Consider the following 17,765-nt stretch of genomic DNA (forward strand, 5'->3'; position numbering starts at 1 on the left):
TCCACTACCACCAAGATGAATCTATTGCCTGAAGCAGTAGGAGGGTCAAGGGGGCCAACTATGTCAACCCCTACCCTTTCAAGGGAACCCCAACCACAGGCAGTGGAATAAGGGGTGCCTTTGGTGTTCCACCTGTCTTGCCACTGGCTTGACAGGTTTCACAGGACTTACAAAACTCTTTTGTGTCCTCAGACATCCTAGGCCAATGAAACAAGGGAACAAGCCTGTCCCAAGTTTTCATTTGTCCCAGATGTCCTGCTAAGGGAATGTCGTGAGCAAGAGTTAGGAGGAACTTTCTGTACTCCTGAGGGATTACTAATCTCCTGGCAGCTCCAGGTTTAGGATCCCTTGCCTCAGTGTACAAGAGATTGTCCTCCCAGTAAACTCTGTGAGAGTCACTAACATCCCCATTAGCCTGTTTGACAGCTTGCTGTCTCAGACCCTCTAATGTGGGACAGGTTTGCTGTGCCCCACTCAGCTCCTCCCTGGCAGGCCCCCCTTCACCCAAAAGCTCAGCAGTGTCTGCTTCAAGCTCCTCTGGTGTAGGTTCTGCACAGGGAGGGAATTCTTCTTCCTCAGAAGTTGAATCCACTGTAGAGGGAGGGATAGTAGGAAGTGGTTTGCTTCTACTAGCCCTAGCTTTAGGGAGCACTTGGTCCATTGTTCCAGGATCCAAGCTTCCCTGTCCTTTTTGCTTTTTGGCCTGAGCCCTTATCAAAGCAAAAATATGCCCTGGGATGCCCAGCATTGCTGCATGGGCCTCCAACTCCACATCTGACCAAGCTGATGTCTCCAAATCATTTCCTAGTAGACAGTCTACAGGTAAATCTGTGGCTACCACAACCTTCTTTGGACCAGTAACCCCCCCCCCCAGTTGAGATTAACAACAGCCATGGGGTGGCTAAGTGTGTTGTTGTGAGCATCGGTTACTTGGTACTGGTGACCAAGTAGGTGTTGTTCAGGGTGGACCAGTTTCTCTATGACCATAGTCACACTGGCTCCAGTGTCCCTGTAGGCCTGAACCTCAACACCATTTATTAGTGGTAGCTGCTTGTACTTATCCATATTAAGGGGACAAGCAACTAAGGTGGCTAAATCAATAGCCCCCTCAGAGACTAACACAGCCTCTGTGGCCTCCCTAACAAGGCCAACCCCAACTAAGTTACCAATAGTGAGCCCAGCTACTCCCTTGGATTGGCTATTAGTAGGTTTGCTCCCACCACCACTGCTATTAGTAGGGACACTAGTTGTAGCAGTAGGGGTTGTAGTGGTAGGAGGCTTGGTGCTTTTCTTTGGACAACTGGGATCTGTTGTCCAATGGCCTTTTACTTTGCATAAATAGCACCATGGTTTCTTTTCTTTGTTTTGATTAAAGGAGGATTTGGACCCACCACCCCCACCAGAGTGTTTTTGTGGGCCTGATGAAGACTCATTTTTAGATTTGTCCCCACCCTTGTCAGAAGACTTACCATCCTTCTTTTTGTTGCCATCTTTGTCACCCCCTGTATGAACCTTTCTGTTCACCCTTGTTCTGACCCATTTGTCTGCCTTCTTTCCCAATTCTTGGGGAGAGGTCAGATCAGAGTCCACCAAGTACTGGTGTAACAAATCAGACACACAATTATTAAGAATATGCTCTCTCAGGATCAAGTTATACAGGCTGTCATAATCAGTAACTTTACTGCCATGTAACCACCCCTCCAAGGCCTTCACTGAATGGTCAATGAAATCAACCCAGTCTTGTGAAGACTCCTTTTTGGTCTCTCAGAACTTTATCCTGTATTGTTCAGTGGTTAAACCATAACCATCCAGGAGTGCATTCTTAAGAACTGTAAAATTATTGGCATCACTTTATTTCACTGTAAGGAGCCTATCCCTACCTTTTCCACTAAATGATAGCCATAGGATAGCAGCCCACTGCCTTTGAGGGACATCCTGTACAACACAGGACCTCTCAAGTGCAGCAAACCACTTGTTAATGTCATCCCGCTCCTTTTAAGGGGGAACTATCTTATGCAGATTCCTGGAATCATGCTCTTTTGCAGGATGACTATGGGGAATACTGCTGCTGCCACCATGGGTTTCTAAACCCAGTTTCTGTCTCTCCTTCTCTACTTCTAAAGTCTGTCTATCCAAATCCAGCTGTTGCTTCTTGAGCTTCAGTCTGGTTTGTTCCACTCTCAATCTATTGAGCTCCCTTTCTAACAATCTGTCATCAGGGTGGGTGGGAGGGACATCTCTTGAAACAGAAGTATGGTGAGAATGGACAGAAGGAGACCTGTCCCTTACAGAGGGCAAACTAACAGCTTGGCTGACAGTGTAATGTGAGAGCACATCATCTGTATGATGTGACTCCACCTCAGTACCAACTATGCTAGACTGTCTTGTAATGGGAAGGCTAAGAAGTTTCTTTCCTGAACCTTTACTTGGGGGAGTCCCTGGATCAGATTGGGAACCATTAGCTACTTTTTCAACAGATGGGGCACTTTTAGCCTTATCTTGTTCTCTAAGCATGTTAAGTAACAATTCCAAGGAAGGATTCTTCCCTACACTCAAACCTCTCTCTATGCAGAGACTCCTTGCTCCTTTCCAGCTGAGGTGATCATATGCAATCTTAGACAGGTCAACATTTTGGCCTGTGCCAGACATTTTTAGAGAGAGTTAAAGTGATAGAAAAAGAGAAAAAAGTTTTCAGAACTTTTAGAAAGACAGAAAAAAACTTTTTAAACTTTTTAGAACTTTTTAGAAAGTTAGAAGTACTTTTCAGCACTTAGAAAAGAGTGAAAAGAGGAAATGCAAAACTTTTTGGCTATGTGTATATACACTGAACTTGTTTTGTATATTTTTCTCTTATGAAAAGTACAATGACAAGAGTGGTAAGTAGTCTCAAAGCACTTATCCCACCGCTGCACAACCAATGTAGGAGGCTGGACTGGCTTGTAGTGAGTACCAAGGGGTACTTGCACCTTGCACCAGGCCCAGTTATCCCTTATTAGTGTATAGGGTGTCTAGCAGCTTAGGCTGATAGATAATGGTAGCTTAGCAGAGCAGCTTAGGCTGAACTAGGAGACGTGTGAAGCTACTACAGTACCACTTAGTGTCATATGCACAATATCATAAGAAAACACAATACACAGTTATACTAAAAATAAAGGTACTTTATTTTTATGACAATATGCCAAAGTATCTTAGAGTGTACCCTCAGTGAGAGGATAGGAAATATACACAAGATATATATACACAATAGCAAAAATATGCAGTATAGTCTTAGAAAACAGTGCAAACAATGTATAGTTACAATAGGATGCAATGGGGACACATAGGGATAGGGGCAACACAAACCATATACTCCAAAAGTGTAATGCGAACCACGAATGGACGCCAAACCTATGTGACCTTGTAGAGGGTCGCTGGGACTATTAGAAAATAGTGAGAGTTAAAAAAATAACCCTCCCCAAGACCCTGAAAAGTGAGTGCAAAGTGCACTAAAGTTCCCCTAAGGACAAAGAAGTCGTGATAGAGGAATAATGCAGGAAAGACACAAACCAACAATGCAACAACGATGGATTTCCAATCTAGGGTACCTGTGGAACAAGGGGACCAAGTCCAAAAGTCACAAGCAAGTCGGAGATGGGCATGTGCCCAGGAAATGCCAGCTGTGGATCCAAAGAAGCTTCTACTGGACAGAAGAAGCTGAGGTTTCTGCAGGAACAAAAGGGCTAGAGACTTCCCCTTTGGTGGACGGATCCCGCTCGCCGTGTAGAGTCGTGCAGAAGTGTTTTCCCGCCGAAAGATCGCCAACAAACCTTGCTAGCTGCAAATTGTGCGGTTAGCGTTTTTGGATGCTGCTGTGGCCCAGGAGGGACCAGGAGGTCGCAAATTGGAAAAGGAAGTAGAGGGGACGTCGAGCAAGACAAGGAGCCCTCTTAGCAGCAGGTAGCACCCGGAGAAGTGCCAGAAACAGGCACTACGAAGATGCGTGAAACGGTGCTCACCCGAAGTTACACAAAGGAGTCGCCGGAGACCAACTTAGAAAGTCGTGCAATGCAGGTTAGAGTGCCGTGGACCCAGGCTTGGCTGTGCACAAAGGATTTCCGCCGGAAGTGCACAGGGGCCGGAGTAGCTGCAAAAGTCGCGGTTCCTAGCAATGCAGTCTAGCGAGGTGAGGCAAGGACTTACCTCCACCAAACTTGGACTGAAGAGTCACTGGACTGTGGGGGTCACTTGGACAGAGTTGCTGGATTCGAGGGACCTCGCTCATCGTGCTGAGAGGAGACCCAAGGGACCGGTAATGCAGCTTTTTGGTGCCTGCGGTTGCAGGGGGAAGATTCCGTCTACCCACGGGAGATTTCTTCGGAGCTTCTAGTGCAGAGAGGAGGCAGTCTACCCCCACAGCATGCACCACCAGGAAAACAGTCGAGAAGGCGGCAGTGTGAGAAGGTAGCCTCTTTCTAGCCTTCTTACCCCCACTTTTGGCCTGTTTGTGAGTGTATGTCAGGGTGTTTGTCACTGTTTTCACTGTCTCACTGGGATCCTGATAGCCAGGCCTCAGTGCTCATAGTGAAAACACCATGTTTTCAGTATGGTTGTTATGTGTCACTGGGATCCTGCTAGTCAGGACCCCAGTGCTCATAGGTTTGTGGACTATATGTATGTGTCACTGGGACCCTGTCACACAGGGCCCCAGTGCTCATAGGTGTGCATGTATATGTTCCCTGTGTGGTGCCTAACTGTCTCACTGAGGCTCTGCTAACCAGAACCTCAGTGGTTATGCTCTCTCATTACTTTCAAATTGTCACTAACAGGCTAGTGACCAATTTTACCAATTTACATTGGCTTACTGGAACACCCTTATAATTCCCTAGTATATGGTACTGAGGTACCCAGGGTATTGGGGTTCCAGGAGATCCCTATGGGCTGCAGCATTTCTTTTGCCACCCATAGGAAGCTCTGACAATTCTTACACAGGCCTGCCACTGCAGCCTGAGTGAAATAACGTCCACGTTATTTCACAGCCATTTTACACTGCACTTAAGTAACTTATAAGTCACCTATATGTCTAACCTTTAACTGGTAAAGGTTAGGTGCAAAGTTACTTAGTGTGAGGGCACCCTGGCACTAGCCAAGGTGCCCCCACATTGTTCAGAGACAATTCACTGAACTTTGTGAGTGCGGGGACACCATTACACGCGTGCACTACATATAGGTCACTACCTATATGTAGCTTCACCATGGTAACTCCGAATATGGCCATGTAACATGTCTATGATCATGGAATTGCCCCCTCTATGCCATCCTGGCATTGTTGGTACAATTCCATGATCCCAGTGGTCTGTAGCACAGACCCTGGTACTGCCAGACTGCCCTTCCTGGGGTTTCTCTGCAGCTGCTGCTGCTGCCAACCCCTCAGACAGGCAGCTGCCCTCCTGGGGTCCAGCCAGGCCTGGCCCAGGATGGCAGAACAAAGAACTTCCTCTGAGAGAGGGTGTGACACCCTCTCCCTTTGGAAAATGGTGTGAAGGCAGGGGAGGAGTAGCCTCCCCCAGCCTCTGGAAATGCTTTGTTGGGCACAGATGTGCCCAATTCTGCATAAGCCAGTCTACACCGGTTCAGGGACCCCTTAGCCCCTGCTCTGGCGCGAAACTGGACAAAGGAAAGGGGAGTGACCACTCCCCTGACCTGCACCTCCCCTGGGAGGTGTCCAGAGCTCCTCCAGTGTGCTCCAGACCTCTGCCATCTTGGAAACAGAGGTGCTGCTGGCACACTGGACTGCTCTGAGTGGCCAGTGCCACCAGGTGACGTCAGAGACTCCTGCTGATAGGCTCCTTCAGGTGTTAGTAGCCTTTCCTCTCTCCTAGGTAGCCAAACCCTCTTTTCTGGCTATTTAGGGTCTCTGTCTCTGGGGAAACTTTAGATAACGAATGCATGAGCTCAGCCGAGTTCCTCTGCATCTCTCTCTTCACCTTCTGATAAGGAATCGACCGCTGACCGCGCTGGAAGCCTGCAAACCTGCAACCTAGTAGCAAAGACGACTACTGCAACTCTGTAACGCTGATCCTGCCGCCTTCTCGACTGTTTTCCTGCTTGTGCATGCTGTGGGGGTAGTCTGCCTCCTCTCTGCACCAGAAGCTCCGAAGAAATCTCCCGTGGGTCGACGGAATCTTCCCCCTGCAACCGCAGGCACCAAAAAGCTGCATTACCGGTCCCTTGGGTCTCCTCTCAGCACGACGAGCGAGGTCCCTCGAATCCAGCGACACCGTCCAAGTGACCCCCACAGTCCAGTGACTCTTCTGCCCAAGTTTGGTGGAGGTAAGTCCTTGCCTCACCTCGCTGGGCTGCATTGCTGGGAACAGCGACTTTGCAAGCTACTCCGGCCCCTGTGCACTTCCGGCGGAAATCCTTCGTGCACAGCCAAGCCTGGGTCCACGGCACTCTAACCTGCATTGCACGACTTTCTAAGTTGGTCTCCGGCGACGTGGGACTCCTTTGTGCAACTTCGGCGAGCACCGTTTCACGCATCCTCGTAGTGCCTGTTTCTGGCACTTCTCCGGGTGCTACCTGCTTCCGTGAGGGCTCTTTGTCTTGCTCGACGTCTCCTCTCTCTGCAGGTCCAATTTGCGACCTCCTGGTCCCTCCTGGGCCCCAGCAGCGTCCAAAAACGCCAAACGCACGATTTGCGTGTAGCAAGGCTTGTTGGCGTCCATCCGGCGGGAAATCACTTCTGCACGACTCTCCAAGGCGTGGGGGATCCATCCTCCAAAGGGGAAGTCTCTAGCCCTTGTCGTTCCTGCAGTATTCACAGTTCTTCAGCCTAGTAAGAGCGTCTTTGCACCAACCGCTGGCATTTCTTGGGCATCTGCCCATCTCCGAGCTGCTTGTGACTTTTGGACTTGGTCCCCTTGTTCCACAGGTACCCTCAGTCAGGAATCCATCGTTGTTGCATTGCTGATTTGTGTTTTCCTTGCATTTTCCCTCTAACACGACTATTTTGTCCTTAGGGGAACTTTGGTGCACTTTGCACTCACTTTTCAGGGTCTTGGGGAGGGTTATTTTTCTAACTCTCACTATTTTCTAATAGTCCCAGCGACCCTCTACAAGGTCACATAGGTTTGGGGTCCATTCGTCGTTCGCATTCCACTTTTGGAGTATATGGTTTGTGTTGCCCCTATCCCTATGTTTCCCCATTGCATCCTATTGTAACTATACATTGTTTGCACTGTTTTCTAAGACTATATTGCATATTTTTGCTATTGTGTATATATATCTTGTGTATATTTCCTATCCTCTCACTGAGGGTACACTCTAAGATACTTTGGCATATTGTCATAAAAATAAAGTACCTTTATTTTTAGTATAACTGTGTATTGTGTTTTCTTATGATATTGTGCATATGACACTAAGTGGTACTGTAGTAGCTTCACACGTCTCCTAGTTCAGCCTGAGCTGCTTTGCTAAGCTACCATTATCTATCAGCCTAAGCTGCTAGACACCCTATACACTAATAAGGGATAACTGGGCCTGGTGCAAGGTGCAAGTACCCCTTGGTACTCACTACAAGCCAGTCCAGCCTCCTACATTGGTTGTGCAGCGGTGGGATAAAGTTCAGAGAGACCAAAAAGGAGTCTTCACAAGACTGGGTTGATTTCATTGACCATTCAGTGAAGGCCTTGGAGGGGTGGTTACATGGCAGTAAAGTTACTGATTATGAAAGCCTGTATAACACAATCCTGAGAGAGCATATACTTAATAATTGTGTGTCTGATTTGTTGCACCAGTACCTGGTAGACTCTGATCTGACCTCTCCCCAAGAATTGGGAAAGAAGGCAGACAAATGGGTCAGAACAAGGGTGAACAGAAAAGTTCATACAGGGGGTGACAAAGATGGCAATAAGAAGAAAGATGGTGAAAAATCTCAAGATAAGCATGGGGATAAGGGTAAAACCAAAGATCCCACTTCAAATCTTAAACACTCTTCAGAGGGTGGGGATAAAACAAATTCTTCCTCTTCTTCCCAACCTGCACACATTAAAAAGCCTTGGTGCTTTGTGTGTAAAAACAGAGGCCATAGGCCAGGGGATAAGTCCTGTCCAGGTAAACCCCCTGAGCCTACCACCACTAATACATCAAGCTCTAGTGCCCCTAGCAGTAGTGGTACTAGTGGTGGGACTGCCGGCAACAGTCAAGCAAAGGGTGTAGTTGGGTTCACTTATGGGTCCATAGTGGAAACTGATGTAATCAGTCCCAAGACAGTTTCTGTCACACCTAGTGGCATTGGCCTTGCCACACTGGCTGCTTGTCCCCTTACAATGGATAAGTACAGGCAGACAGTTTCAATAAATGGTGTTGAGGCCTTGGCCTACAGGGACACAGGTGCCAGTTTCACTTTGGTGACTGAAAACCTAGTGCCTCCTGAACAACACATCATTGGACAACAGTATAAGATTATTGATGTCCATAACTCCACTAAGTTTCTTCCCTTAGCTATAATTCAGTTTAGTTGGGGTGGAGTTACTGGCCCTAAGCAGGTGGTGGTATCACCTAGCTTACCTGTAGACTGTCTCTTAGGTAATGACCTAGAGGCCTCAGGTTGGGCTGATGTAGAGTTTTATGCCCATGCAGCCATGCTGGGCATCCCTGAGGAATTGTTCCCTCTCATTTCTACTGAAATGAAAAAGCAAAGGAGAGAAGGCCTGAAAACTCAGGATCCCTCTCCATCAACAGGTAAAAAGGGTATCACAGTATCCCCTAACCACCCTACCATTCAGGATACCATTCCTGTGGTGGGAGAAACCTCTCCTCGGGTGGTACCTGTTCCAAGGGAATCATCAGCTGGCATAGCTGGACTCCCTGAGGTAGAAGTACCTCTCTGTGGGATAACTAACATTGGTGACAAAAAGAGCACCATTTTAGTTAACATGGAGCATCCCTCCAACCCTCCCAGAGAAACTTTAGTGCAGAAACCCTGTACTGCCTCACAACACTTAGGACAGCATCCCTGCCCTAGTGTGGAGCTCATAGGACAGCATCCCTGCCCTGCTCCAACTCAAGAGAAACAGCATCCCTGTTCCCTCTTCCAGCCAAATGGACAAAGTTTTTGCCCAGCCATGGCTTTTCTGAGACAGCATCCCTGTCTGGCATTTCCATCACTACAAATAGGTTCAGTGGACAATTCACACTGCTCTAAACTAAAACTTACTGATAGAAACTCTGAAAATACATCTTCACATTGTTGCTTAGCTAAAAAACTTCAAACAGGGTGGTTTACATCCCCACAGGGAAGTAACCATATAGTGGATGATAAAGGGAGTAACCAGGCTATTGCAGAGCTACTCTCTACTTATCACCACTTAGACAATAAAGTCTCAACTGGCCAAGGTTAGCCTTATTGTCCTTCGTTTGGGGGGGGGTTGTGTGAGAAGGTAGCCTCTTTCTAGCCTTGTTACCCCCACTTTTGGCCTGTTTGTGAGTGTATGTCAGGGTGTTTGTCACTGTTTTCACTGTCTCACTGGGATCCTGATAGCCAGGCCTCAGTGCTCACAGTGAAAACACCATGTTTTCAGTATGGTTGTTATGTGTCACTGGGATCCTGCTAGTCAGGACCCCAGTGCTCATAGGTTTGTGGACTATATGTATGTGTCACTGGGACCCTGTCACACAGGGCCCCAGTACTCATAGGTGTGCATGTATATGTTCCCTGTGTGGTGCCTAACTGTCTCACTGAGGCTCTGCTAACCAGAACCTCAGTGGTTATGCTCTCTCATTACTTTCAAATTGTCACTAACAGGCTAGTGACCAATTTTACCAATTTACATTGGCTTACTGGAACACCCTTATAATTCCCTAGTATATGGTACTGAGGTACCCAGGGTATTGGGGTTCCAGGAGATCCCTATGGGCTGCAGCATTTCTTTTGCCACCCATAGGGAGCTCTGACAATTCTTACACAGGCCTGCCACTGCAGCCTGAGTGAAATAACGTCCACGTTATTTCACAGCCATTTTACACTGCACTTAAGTAACTTATAAGTCACCTATATGTCTAACCTTTAACTGGTAAAGGTTAGGTGCAAAGTTACTTAGTGTGAGGGCACCCTGGCACTAGCCAAGGTGCCCCCACATTGTTCAGAGCCAATTCACTGAACTTTGTGAGTGCGGGGACACCATTACACGCGTGCACTACATATAGGTCACTACCTATATGTAGCTTCACCATGGTAACTCCGAATATGGCCATGTAACATGTCTATGATCATGGAATTGCCCCCTCTATGCCATCCTGGCATTGTTGGTACAATTCCATGATCCCAGTGGTCTGTAGCACAGACCCTGGTACTGCCAGACTGCCCTTCCTGGGGTTTCTCTGCAGCTGCTGCTGCTGCCAACCCCTCAGACAGGCAGCTGCCCTCCTGGGGTCCAGCCAGGCCTGGCCCAGGATGGCAGAACAAAGAACTTCCTCTGAGAGAGGGTGTGACACCCTCTCCCTTTGGAAAATGGTGTGAAGGCAGGGGAGGAGTAGCCTCCCCCAGCCTCTGGAAATGCTTTGTTGGGCACAGATGTGCCCAATTCTGCATAAGCCAGTCTACACCGGTTCAGGGACCCCTTAGCCCCTGCTCTGGCGCGAAACTGGACAAAGGAAAGGGGAGTGACCACTCCCCTGACCTGCACCTCCCCTGGGAGGTGTCCAGAGCTCCTCCAGTGTGCTCCAGACCTCTGCCATCTTGGAAACAGAGGTGCTGCTGGCACACTGGACTGCTCTGAGTGGCCAGTGCCACCAGGTGACGTCAGAGACTCCTGCTGATAGGCTCCTTCAGGTGTTAGTAGCCTTTCCTCTCTCCTAGGTAGCCAAACCCTCTTTTCTGGCTATTTAGGGTCTCTGTCTCTGGGGAAACTTTAGATAACGAATGCATGAGCTCAGCCGAGTTCCTCTGCATCTCTCTCTTCACCTTCTGATAAGGAATCGACCGCTGACCGCGCTGGAAGCCTGCAAACCTGCAACCTAGTAGCAAAGACGACTACTGCAACTCTGTAACGCTGATCCTGCCGCCTTCTCGACTGTTTTCCTGCTTGTGCATGCTGTGGGCGTAGTCTGCCTCCTCTCTGCACCAGAAGCTCCGAAGAAATCTCCCGTGGGTCGACGGAATCTTCCCCCTGCAACCGCAGGCACCAAAAAGCTGCATTACCGGTCCCTTGGGTCTCCTCTCAGCACGACGAGCGAGGTCCCTCGAATCCAGCGACACCGTCCAAGTGACCCCCACAGTCCAGTGACTCTTCAGCCCAAGTTTGGTGGAGGTAAGTCCTTGCCTCACCTCGCTGGGCTGCATTGCTGGGAACCGCGACTTTGCAAGCTACTCCGGCCCCTGTGCACTTCCGGCGGAAATCCTTCGTGCAGAGCCAAGCCTGGGTCCACGGCACTCTAACCTGCATTGCACGATTTTCTAAGTTGGTCTCCGGCGACGTGGGACTCCTTTGTGCAACTTCGGCGAGCACCGTTTCACGCATCCTCGTAGTGCCTGTTTCTGGCACTTCTCCGGGTGCTACCTGCTTCAGTGAGGGCTCTTTGTCATGCTCGACGTCCCCTCTCTCTGCAGGTCCAATTTGCGACCTCCTGGTCCCTCCTGGGCCCCAGCAGCGTCCAAAAACGCCAAACGCACGATTTGCGTGTAGCAAGGCTTGTTGGCGTCCATCCGGCGGGAAAACACTTCTGCACGACTCTCCAAGGAGTGGGGGATCCATCCTCCAAAGGGGAAGTCTCTAGCCCTTGTTGTTCCTGCAGTATTCACAGTTCTTCAGCCTAGTAAGAGCGTCTTTGCACCAACCGCTGGCATTTCTTGGGCATCTGCCCATCTCCGAGCTGCTTGTGACTTTTGGACTTGGTCCCCTTGTTCCACAGGTACCCTCAGTCAGGAATCCATCGTTGTTGCATTGCTGATTTGTGTTTTCCTTGCATTTTCCCTCTAACACGACTATTTTGTCCTTAGGGGAACTTTGGTGCACTTTGCACTCACTTTTCAGGGTCTTGGGGAGGGTTATTTTTCTAACTCTCACTATTTTCTAATAGTCCCAGCGACCCTCTACAAGGTCACATAGGTTTGGGGTCCATTCGTGGTTCGCATTCCACTTTTGGAGTATATGGTTTGTGTTGCCCCTATCCCTATGTTTCCCCATTGCATCCTATTGTAACTATACATTGTTTGCACTGTTTTCTAAGACTATATTGCATATTTTTGCTATTGTGTATATATATCTTGTGTATATTTCCTATCCTCTCACTGAGGGTACACTCTAAGATACTTTGGCATATTGTCATAAAAATAAAGTACCTTTATTTTTAGTATAACTGTGTATTGTGTTTTCTTATGATATTGTGCATATGACACTAAGTGGTACTGTAGTAGCTTCACACGTCTCCTAGTTCAGCCTGAGCTGCTTTGCTAAGCTACCATTATCTATCAGCCTAAGCTGCTAGACACCCTATACACTAATAAGGGATAACTGGGCCTGGTGCAAGGTGCAAGTACCCCTTGGTACTCACTACAAGCCAGTCCAGCCTCCTACAGGCAGGATCAGCGTTACAGAGTTGCAGTAGTCGTCTTTGCTACTATGTTGCAGTTTTGCAGGCTTTCAGCGCGGTCAGCAGTCGATTTCTTGGCAGAAGGTGAAGAGAGAGATGCAGAGGAACTCGGCTGAGCTCTTGCATTCGTTATCTAAAGTTTCCCCAGAGACAGAGACCCTAAATAGCCAGAAAAGAGGGTTTGGCTACCTAGGAGAGAGGATAGGCTAGCAACACCTGAAGGAGCCTATCAGAAGGAGTCTCTGACGTCACCTGGTGGCATTGGCCACTCAAAGCAGTCCAGTGTGCCAGCAGCACCTCTGTTTCCAAGATGGCAGAGGTCTGGAGCACACTGGAGGAGCTCTGGGCACCTCCCAGGGGAGGTACAGGTCAGGGGAGTGGTCACTCCCCTTTCCTTTGTCCAGTTTCGCGCCAGAGCAGGGCTAAGGGGTCCCCTGAACCGGTGTAGACTGGCTTATGCAGAATTGGGCACATCTGTGCCCAAGAAAGCATTTCCAGAGGCTGGGGGAGGCTGCTCCTCCCCTGCCTTCACACCATTTTCCAAAGGGAGAGGGTGTAACACCCTCTCTCAGAGGAAGTCCTTTGTTCTGCCATCCTGGGCCAGGCCTGGCTGGACCCCAGGAGGGCTGATGCCTGTCTGAGGGGTTGGCAGCAGCAGCAGCTGCAGTGAAACCCCAGGAAGGGCAGTTTGGCAGTACCAGGGTCTGTGCTACAGACCACTGGGATCATGGGATTGTGCCAACTATGCCAGGATGGTATAGAGGGGGAAATTCCATGATCATAGACATGTTACATGGCCATATTCGGAGTTACCATTGTGAAGCTACATATAGGTAGTGACCTATATGTAGTGCACGCGTGTAATGGTGTCCCCGCACTCACAAAGTCCGGGGAATTGGCCCTGAACAATGTGGGGGCACCTTGGCTAGTGCCAGGGTGCCCTCACACTAAGTAACTTTGCACCTAACCTTTACCAGGTAAAGGTTAGACATGTAGGTGACTTATAAGTTACTTAAGTGCAGTGTAAAATGGCTGTGAAATAACATGGACGTTATTTCACTCAGGCTGCAGTGGCAGGCCTGTGTAAGAATTGTCAGAGCTCCCTATGGGTGGCAAAAGAAATGCTGCAGCCCATATGGATCTCCTGGAACCCCAATACCCTGGGTACCTCAGTACCATATACTAGGGAATTATAGGGGTGTTCCAGTAAGCCAATATAAATTGGTAAAATTGGTCACTAGCCTGTTAGTGACAATTTGTACAGAGAGAGCATAACCACTGAGGTTCTGATTAGCAGAGCCTCAGTGAGACAGTTAGGCACCACACAGGGAACACATACATATAGGCCACAAACTTATGAGCACTGGGGTCCTGACTAGCAGGGTCCCAGTGACACATAGCAAACATACTGAAAACGTATGGTTTTCACTATGAGCACTGGGCCCTGGCTAGCAGGATCCCAGTGAGACAGTGAAAACACCCTGACATACACTCACAAACAGGCCAAAAGTGGGGGTAACAAGGCTAGAAAGAGGCTACTTTCTCACATTGTGGCCCCAAGAGCACTCCAAGACAAATGGAGTGGACCCCACATTATTGTTGAAAAGAAGGGTGAAGTCACCTACTTAGTTGACTTACGCACTGCCAGGATTCCCCTTAGGGTGCTCCATGTCAATCGCCTGAAACCCTACGATGACAGGGCTGATCTCACCCTGCTCATGGCAACTGATGAGGGACAGGAAGAAGAGAGTGACCCTCTCCCTGATCTCTTCTCTTCCACAGAACAAGATGCTCTAGTGGAAGGTGTAGTTTTGGCAGATTATCTTACTGCTGAGCAGAAAGACCACTGCATAAATCTCCTGGGTCAGTTTTCTGAACTCTTCTCTACTGTGTCAGACACCACTTCTTGTTGTGAGCACACTATAGATACTGGAGACAGCTTGCCTGTCAAAAGTAAGATCTATAGGCAGCCTGACCATGTCAGGGACTGCATAAAGCAAGAGGTCCATAAAATGTTAGAACTAGGAGTGGTTGAGCACTCTGAAAGTCGATGGGCCTCTCCTGTGGTACTTGTACCAAAACCTCATTCCAAAGATGGTAAAAGGGAAATTATATTTTGTGTGGATTACAGAGGTCTCAACCAGGTAACCAAAACTGATGCTCACCCTATACCCAGGGCAGATGAGCTCATAGACACACTGGCATCTGCCAAGTATCTAAGCACTTTTGATTTGACTGCAGGGTATTGGTAGGTCAAATTATCAGAAGATGCAAAAGCAAAAACTGCATTATCAACCATTGGAGGCCATTACCAATTAACAGTAATGCTTTTTGGATTGAAAAATGCACCTGCCACTTTTCAAAGGTTGCTGAACACAGTCCTGCAAGGGCTGGAAGCTTTTAGTGCAGCATATCTGGACGATATAGCTGTCTTTAGCTCCAGCTGGGATGATCACCTGGTCTACCTATGGAAAGTTTTGGAGTCCCTGCAAAAGGCAGGCCTCACTATCAAGGCTTCAAAGTGCCAGATAGGGCAGGGGAAAGTGGTTTATCTGGGACACGTGGTAGGTGGAGAACAGATTGCACCACTTCAGGGGAAAATCCAAACTATTATAGATTGGGTTCCCCCTACAACTCAGACTATGGTGAGAGCCTTTTTAGGCCTCACTGGGTACTACAGGAGGTTCATAAAGAACTATGGCTCCATTGCAGCCTCTCTTAATGACCTCACATATAAAAAAATGCCTAAAAAGGTATAATGGACAGCAAACTGTCAGAAAGCTTTTGAGTAGCTGAAGCAGGCCATGTGCTCTGCACCTGTCCTGAAAAGCCCCTGTTACTCCAAAAAATTAATTGTCCAAACTGATGCATCTGAATTAGGGGTAGGGGCAGTCTTATCACAACTTAATTCTGAGGGCCAGGATCAACCTGTTGCTTTTATCAGCAGGAGGTTGACCCCTAGAGAAAAGCGTTGGTCTGCCATAGAGAGGGAGGCCTTTGCTGTGGTCTGGGCACTGAAGAAGTTGAGGCCATACCTGTTTGTCATTCACTTCATTGTTCAGACAGACCACAAACCTCTACTTTGGCTAAAACAAATGAAAGGTGAAAACCCTAAATTGTTGAGGTGGTCCATATCCCTACAGGGGATGGACTATACAGTGGAACATAGCTCTGGGAATACCCACTCCAATGCAGATGGACTCTCCAGATATTTCCACTTAGACAATGAAGACCCATCTGGTAATGTCTAGTCTTATTGTCCTTCGTTTGGGGGGGGGGGGTTGTGTAGGAAAGTACCATCTTGCCTGGCATGTTACCCCCATATTTCACTGTATATATGTTGTTTTAGTTGTATGTGTCACTGGGACCCTGCCAGCCAGGGTCCCGGTGCTCATATGTGTGCCCTGTATGTGTTACCTGTCTTATGACTAACTGTCTCACTGAGGCTCTGCTATCCAGAACCTCAGTGGTTATGCTCTCTCATTCTCTTTCCAAATTGTCACTAACAGGCTAGTGACCAATTTCACCAATTCAGATTGGCATACTGGAACACCCTTATAATTCCCTAGTATATGGTACTGAGGTGCCCAGGGTATTGGGGTTCCAGGAGATCCCTATGGGCTGTGCAGCATTTCTTGTGCCACCGATAGGGAGATCTGACAATTATTACACAGGTCTGCCAGTGCAGCCTGAGTGAAATAACGTCCACGTTATTTCACAGCCATTTACCACTGCACTTAAGTAACTTATAAGTCACCTACATGTCTAACCTTTACCTGGTAAAGGTTGGGTGCTAAGTAACTTAGTGTGTGGGCACCCTGGCACTAGCCAAGGTGCTCCCACATTGTTCAGGGCAAATTCCACGGACTTTGCGAGTGCGGGGACACCATTTCACACGGGCACTATACATATGTCACAACATATGTATAGCGTCAGAATGGTAACTCCGAACATGGCCATGTAACATGTCTAAGATCATGGAATTGTCACCCCAATGCCATCCTGGCATTGGGGAGACAATTCCATGATCCCCCGAGTCTCTAGCACAGACCCGGGTACTGCCAAACTGCCTGTCCCGGGGTTTCACTGCAGCTGCTGCTGCTGCCAACCTCTCAGACAGGTTTCTGCCCTCTTGGGGTTCAGCCAGGCTTGGCCCAGGAAGGCAGAACAAAGGACTTCCTCAGAGAGAGGGTGTTACACAATCTCCCTTTGGAAAAAGGTGTTAGGGCTTGGGAGGAGTAGCCTCCCCCAGCCTCTGGAAATGCTTTGATGGGCACAGATGGTGCCAATCTCTTCATAAACAATCAACAACAAAAGGCAACTCATAACTTGAAATAAATGCACATTCTAAACATATAGGAAAAAACTTTTGAGTGCTCATACACTGACACACATCGTTGCCTTGATATGTACTTCCGGGTTTACAATAGTAGACCCGTTTTAATAATGAACAAACAATTCAGTGGGGCACATCAACAATCAATGTCTAAACTATTATATTATCAAAATGAGATGACATGAGAGAATCTAGTATGATCAAACTAAATTGCTAATTGATAAATCTTCCTTTTCTGAAAAAAACAATAACTAACCAAAGAGAAAAACCATGTACTCATATAAAACTAACCAAACAGAAATGTCCATGCAAATAGAGAATTTTAATACAAAAGAATATATCATATTATACACATAGACATATAAACATATATACACAACATGTAGAAAAAGGATGAAAAGCCATCAGCCTACACATAAACATATAAACATATATACACAAAATGTAGAAAAAGAATGAAAAGCCATCAGCCGACACGTGTTTCGTCCTGACTGGACTTCTTCAAGGCTGAGAGAATCACAACATATAACAATCAATTACAACAAATATATATATACAATATATACAAATATTAAAATAAATACACATCCAGTAATTGCACTATAGTACACTTTATTGGCATTCATTTTGATAATATAATAGTTTAGACATTGATTGTTGATGTGCCCCACTGAATTGTTTGTTCATTATTAAAACGGGTCTACTATTGTAAACCCGGAAGTACATATCAAGGCAACGATGTGTGTCAGTGTATGAGCACTCAAAAGTTTTTTCCTATATGTTTAGAATGTGCATTTATTTCAAGTTATGAGTTGCCTTTTGTTGTTGATTGTATATGTTCATATTGATTATTTGCACT

This window comes from Pleurodeles waltl, chromosome 7 (assembly GCF_031143425.1).
Source record: "Pleurodeles waltl isolate 20211129_DDA chromosome 7, aPleWal1.hap1.20221129, whole genome shotgun sequence".
In the NCBI taxonomy this organism is placed as follows: Eukaryota; Metazoa; Chordata; class Amphibia; order Caudata; family Salamandridae; genus Pleurodeles; species Pleurodeles waltl.